This window comes from Pteropus vampyrus, unplaced genomic scaffold (genome assembly GCF_000151845.1).
Source record: "Pteropus vampyrus isolate Shadow unplaced genomic scaffold, Pvam_2.0 Scaffold20, whole genome shotgun sequence".
Taxonomy (NCBI): Eukaryota; Metazoa; Chordata; class Mammalia; order Chiroptera; family Pteropodidae; genus Pteropus; species Pteropus vampyrus.
The window spans coordinates 10,027,639-10,033,752 of record NW_011888801.1 but is presented as its reverse complement, the minus strand read 5'-3'; the positions used below and the strand labels follow the sequence as shown (position 1 = coordinate 10,033,752).

The 6,114-nt window shown below is 49.5% G+C and overlaps 1 protein-coding gene across 1 annotated transcript in view; it reads right to left on the bottom strand.

The window, feature by feature from the left end:
* The window catches only part of CDHR1 (cadherin related family member 1), a 52,765-nt gene that overhangs the window by 20,581 nt on the left and 26,070 nt on the right, over positions 1-6,114 (bottom strand). The window lies entirely within an intron of this gene.

Genomic DNA, 6,114 nt, shown 5'->3' with positions numbered 1-6,114 from the left:
GGGTGAGGGCGCTAAGCGGATGACAAGGCTCAGATCTGCGCTGCTGGAGAGCTCCCGCCGGCGCCTAATGAGGCCAATCAGTGTGCGGAAAGCTGAGAGGACCCAGTCCAGCAGCCGGCCGGGGTGAAGAGGGAGGGGTTTGGAGGGCGGACGAGGGCACTCTTCTTTCTTGCCACACTCCCTTCGCCCAACTCTGGAGTGTGGGAGCCAAGGGGCCCCTGGTCCCAGATAGGAGCACTGCGGAGGAGGCCGAATGTCTTCTCCCAGGGTGCCCTGAGCGGGGCACTGGAAATTTGGGGCTTCTCTTGGGGTCCCCAAGTCCCAGTGGATAGGGTTCCTCTGGAGATTTCCCTTTTTCTATAAACTTCCTCTGTGACTTTCAGGGAGTTCGCTGCTCTCTCTGAGCCTGAGGTTCCAAACTGTAACCCAGTCTCAGACTAGAGAGATCCTTCCCTAGAAATGGGGGGAAGGGAGGGGCGGCAGTAGATGGGCTTGGGGAGGGCACTGTCTTCCAGGACAAATAGGTTCCAGGGATAGTGTCCCTGAAGGCTTTAGGGGTGAGATCAAAAGACAAAGAGGAGGATTGTGGTCTGGAGAGAAGCAGATGGTGAGGGGTTATCAGGACCCCCTTGTCTAGGACCTCAACCCATTCCTGCCCTGTCTCCAGACCAGGTCAGCTGTCCCAGAGGGTCTGCTCAAAAGTGGAGGCTCATTTGTGTGGTGGGCAGCAGGGAGGGTCTTCAAGTCTCCACAAAGGTGGGAGGCAGAAGTTGCCAGGCAGCAGGCTGGCCTCCCTCCCCATTTCCAGAACAGGGTCGGTGATCATGGAGAAGCAGCAGACACACTTAAGCCTTGCAAGGAACAGTTTGAAGACAGATTCAAGTCCTATCTTGAGACAGACTTGCTAATAGAGCTGGCTAACACTAGTATGGACTGCCCCAAGAGGATGAGCTCCCCGTTCCTGGGAATATAGTTAGGCAAAGCAAGCCACTGCTGTGGGGACCTTGGATGCTCAGATCTAGAAGAAGCAGGTGAGCTCTGAGCCTTTCTGGTTGCTGATGAATTTCCCTGGGCTGGATGCTTATTTTCTTGCTCTGACACTGGAGTTTGGTTGGAGAAGAAGCCTAGTCCCTTTCTACTCACAGTGGGCACAGGGCAGTCACTTCAGGCCCAAGCTTGTTCCTGTCCCGAGATGCCTTCGGGAGGGTCTGTCAACAGAAGGAGGAGACTCCTTTGTGTGCTCTCTGGGGAGGCCTCCGTGGCTGCGGTCTCAACATTCCTCCCTAGGGGTTTTCTCAGGAGTAGAACACCCCCTGCCTGCACCCCCCTCCCCAGCCCTCCTTGATACACTTTTAGCAAGGATTAGGGATTAAGGATAAGGAGAAAATGATTCAGTGGTCCTACAGTGTTGGCAATTTTCAGACCCAATTAACCAAAATGCTTCTTGTTGAAGAGTTTGGCCCTTTGGCTAGAAAGATGCACTTTATTTTTTAGATTTAAAAATTTTTAGTTTTCAATTGCAGTTGACATTCAATATATTATTTTATATTAGTTTCTAGTGTATAGCATAGTGGTTAGACATTTATATAGTTTACAAAGCGATCCCCCTGATTAGTCTAGTACTCCTCTGGCACTACACATAGTTATTAAATAGATGCAGAGAACAAACTGGTGATTGCCAGATGGAAAGGGAGGTTGGGGGCGGGGCGGGGGGGGGGAGGCAGCTGGATGAAAATGGTGAAAGGATTAAGAAGTACAAATTGGTAGTTATAAAATAGTCACGGGATATGAAGTACAGCATAGGGAATATAGTCAATGAAATTGGAAAAATGCACTTTAAATTGCACAGACACTTCTACGTCTTTGTGTCACAAAATGCTGGAATGAAACCAAACTAAGAATTCCACAAGTCCTACATTCAGATGAGGAGACTGAGGCCTTCTGCAGGTCATCCAGTGAGCTGGAAGCAGAGTGAGAGTTTCCTGAGGCAAATGTCTTCTCAGTGTGCTGAGAAGAGGCCGTGCTCTTCTCTGTGTCCTGCCTGCCCATCTCCTCATAAAGTGGTTCTGAGGCCTTGACTTCTTTCTTCAATTCACTCAGTCAAGAGACTTGCACTGGAGAGTGATAGGGAAGGAGTACCCTACATGCCGTGTGTGTGTGTGTGTGTGTGCAAGCATGTGTGTACTGTCACCCATATTATCTCATATAATCAGCATGGCTTCTCCTGGTACGATTATCCCTGCTTTAGAAAGGAAGAAGTTAAAACACAGAGAGGGTAACTTGCCCAGGCTCACACAGCCAGTGAGGGTCAGAGCCTGGATTCATATCCAGTTTGGGTTGGTTCCAAAGAAAGTTGACCCCCAATTTTATATACTGAAATGCCAGGAAAGGGAAATGTGGAAATGACTGAGTGAACAGTAGTAGGGAGTGGTGCATATTATCACACATGTGTAAGTGTTCAGATCCACAGCATATTTAAACATGGAGTTGAACAAGCAAATTGGTTGCATTTCGATGTAGAAAAAGGACCTTTTCAGTCCTGACATCTTATAATTTGGTACCTCCCACCCTCTGGTTCAACCTTTGCAAGTCCTGAGAGGGGCAGTACAGTTAGACAGATTAAACGACTGATGAGCCAAAGACTTTTTCCAGGGCTGGATAGCAAGTCTGTCCATTACCTCTAGAGCTGTTCACATGTTACCAGCCTGCTAGTAAACTGGCAAGGTCTGGCCACAGCTTGGGAGACTAGACTGGAGCCCTGGACACACCCAGATCCTAGATGTTTCATGGTGTTTTCAAGGCAGGGAAAATGGCCGCAGAGTCAATCAGGGGAGTCATATGTGCAGTTCTTTGTGAACAGTAACCAGTCAGGGCATGGCCTCTGCAAGGCTCCAGAAAATGGTCTACCTTGCACAGTTTGTCCAGAGCTAAGCTCGGAGATGAATCAGCAGAGTGGTGGGCACACAGGACTGTAAAGTACATGTGGTGCCCAACAGGAGGCTCTATGATAGCTGGAGATGAAACTGGTCCAGAGGGGCCTGTCTTGAACAGCAGCGGGGAGAGGGAGAGGCCTGAGTCTACTTAGCTTTGTGGAAGCAGGTTTATGATGACTATTTGGTTTTTATTTCAGAGCCAGGCATTTCTCAATTGCTCACTTACTCTCCCTAACAGCCTTCTGTGATAGGCTGTCTCGGTCTGTTGCTCTGGGAGGTCCCCTGATCTCCCTGATGTCACACGGTGGGCACATGACAGAGCCATCATTTAAACCCAAGTCTGTGTCTGAAGCTTGTGCACTGTAAACTACATCAGCTGTCCCGATCAGGGAGTGTGGGCCCCTTTAGTTGCCATGGAGACTGCACACTTTCTCTAATGATGCTTGCCAACATGTCTAGATTCTTCAGAGAGTCAATTAGGGCAACGTAAGAATTCCAGTTTTCTAACTTAAAGTCACTTCCAGATGTTTGGGTTTTCTTCGTAATCTCATAGGGTCCCCAATGACTTTAAATAGCCTTATGCACAAGACTGCCCCCACAGACTCGATCGACCATTTAAGGGTGAAGTTCTTCCACCAAGATTAAAAATCGAGCCCAAGTGACAAGCTCTGGAGGCGGCACCCCTTAAATGAGAGGGGAAAGAAATGTGCCTGGCATTGGGCCTCCTGCTACACATGGGCACCTCTGTTTGAGAGTCAGTCTCAGGCTTTCCCTTACTCAGTTCAGTGGCCAGGCACATGGCCTTTGAATTGTCTCCCCGATTCGCTCTTGAGTACAGGTGTTTAATTTTGTGTGAGGTTTTTTTCTTTACTTTTTTTGGGGTGGGGTGGGGGCGGCAGACAGAGTGGAGAGGATTGAAGAGAAAGGTGAATGAAGGACAAGGGTCTGGAAGGGCTAGCTCTCACATTGCTGGTAAGTGAGGGGTTCACCTTGCCAAAAGAGTTTCTGGTGAGAGCCTGATACAGCACAGGAGTGATCACTGTGGACTTGCCCACACAGCCCACCCGGTTGCCAAGTCTACAAGGCCACTGCTGCTCAGGAAGCCCTCTGATCCTTCTCTCTGTGCCTTGCCTTAGTTCTAGCACATTCCACCTCCTCCTAATGGCCGTCCCTACCTGCATTTTCTCCTGATTACAAATTATCTCCGACTCCTCATCATCCTCAAGAATAACTCTAGATATCTGATGGTATTCTAGGTGCTCACATGGCCCCAGACTGCATCCCCAACTTCCTCTTTTGTCCCCTGATTTTCCTGTCCAGTTGCTAAATTTTTCTCAAATACTCGTCTCTCTGCCCAGCCCTTGCTGCATCCTTACTTCACCCCAATACATGTGTGTGCAAGCGTGCGTGCACACACACACACACACACACACACACACACAGATCCCCTTCTCCAGCTGTAACTCTCCTATAACTCAGTTCAAGCGTCAGCTTCTCATGTCCTCACTCCCTCTCTTAGGCCTGGCCCTCTACCTCAGCGCTCACAACTTTATGAAGCCATGATTGCTTCTCAGCCCTCTAAGACTGTATTTGCTCATCCCTGAGCCTCAGAATCTCACACAGACTGACCATTACGTATCCCAAGAAGGAGTGAGTGAGTGAGTAAGTGAGTGAGTGAGTGAACTCATGAATGAAGCTTCTGAAAGGAAGTGAAAGGGCTGGCCTAGGACAAGGTAAGGACTTCTGGCTGCCCTGGGACTGCTGTCCCCAGAGCCCTGTTCCAGAGAGCCTCTGCCCATCAGCCTTGTATCTGGTGGGTCTGGCATTCTCAGACATGGCTGTGGGGATGATGCATGGAGGGGCTTCTTACCTTGCTGGGAAAATCAGATTAGAAGGGAGCTTTATTAAGAAATAAGCCTCTTAGACCTGGGCCATCTGTCCCCTCTGAGCAGCAGCTTTGCAGCTCTGCATTCACTCTGGGCATAAACACTTACCCCAGGGTGGGACAGGGAGACAGGGACTTCCCTGAACCAAGCCTCCTTGTGAGCCAGGCATTTTGTGGGTACTTTACATCCATCTACATGCTAGAGCCTTATGTTAGCCCTCTAAACAGGTCTTGTGATTTCCATTTCACAAGAAAAAAAGTCCAGAGCAGAACTGAGATTTGAGTCCTGGTGTGTGAGACCAAGACCCTTGCTATTGTCACGATTCCTCATTCTCTCTTCTCATAGTTAGATGTGCTGGGATGAAGAGTTGGCCTGTAGGAGGGGCTTCCGGGGGCAAGGGTTTCCTCTAGAGGAAAGGTGTGGCTCAGGCCCTAACATCGACTTTCTCAAACAAGGATGTGCCATGAGTTTTGTTTGCCTTTTCTCCCCCACCTCAATTTAATGTTCTTTCCAGCAGACTCCCATTGGGAAGTTAGGAAGGGGTTCCTTCAGGGGTTGTTAGATATGGGTGGTTTGGGCCTCGGTGTACCTAGGGCGGCTGAGCTTCTGCAGTTTTGGTTGGCTGCTCTGAGGTGCCTGTTACTCTGCAGCCCAGCAGGCACAGAAGTCTGAATTTATAACTGCCATGGGCCACCATGGAATCTTGACTATTAGAGCTGGAGGGGCCAGGAAGCTACCGAGGTCAGGTGGACTGAGACTGGCTCACAACAGCTCTGAAGAGTGGTGGAATGATTGGGACTAGACATCTGGAATTCTAGAACTTTCCTAGGGCTCTCGCTGCCTAAGACAAAGCCCTCCAACATCCCAGCTCACAGCCATGAAGTTTGGTGTCAGTGATCGAAGGGCCTTCCCTGAATATTTTTTTCTCGCTGGATTTTACATCTCTGAAATGAACATGAGTCCAGAGGGTCTAAGTTACTTGTCCAAGGCCACACAGCAAGACAGGATTTCAAGCTCTGACTTTTGAATCTATGTGTAAGAACAATCCAACACAGCAAGCAAGAATTGCTGTGTCTTTAAAAGAGGAGGCTCTATGGTTCATGGGCAGCAGGGAGAATCCTGGGGGAAGTTGAGGCTTCTGGGAGCCAAACTTTATTTTGGAATTACTACACTTGTGGGAGTGCCCCGGGCACCACCCAAAAGTGGGGCTCTGGCTTGAGCTTGCATGGTCTGCAGATCTTCGCACGGCGTCCTGGGAAGGAGCAATGGACAAACAAAACAAGACAAGGCAAGGC